Here is a 207-nt window from a genome sequence, read left to right as displayed (position 1 = left end):
CCACCATCTTTTTGAAAAATGCAAGCCAGATACCTGACGCCATTCAAGTAATTAACCAGTTCTCAGAGGCCTCTGGTCTATGCCTAAATATTAATAAATGTGAACTGCTACCTTTAAGAGAATGTAATATACAAACTATTTGCAACATTCCAATCAAGGAAGAAATTACGTACTTAGGCATCATTATCTCTAAAGATCAGAAAGTGA

This window comes from Etheostoma spectabile, chromosome 14 (assembly GCF_008692095.1).
Source record: "Etheostoma spectabile isolate EspeVRDwgs_2016 chromosome 14, UIUC_Espe_1.0, whole genome shotgun sequence".
Classification (NCBI taxonomy): Eukaryota; Metazoa; Chordata; class Actinopteri; order Perciformes; family Percidae; genus Etheostoma; species Etheostoma spectabile.
This window is presented reverse-complemented; position numbering follows the sequence as displayed.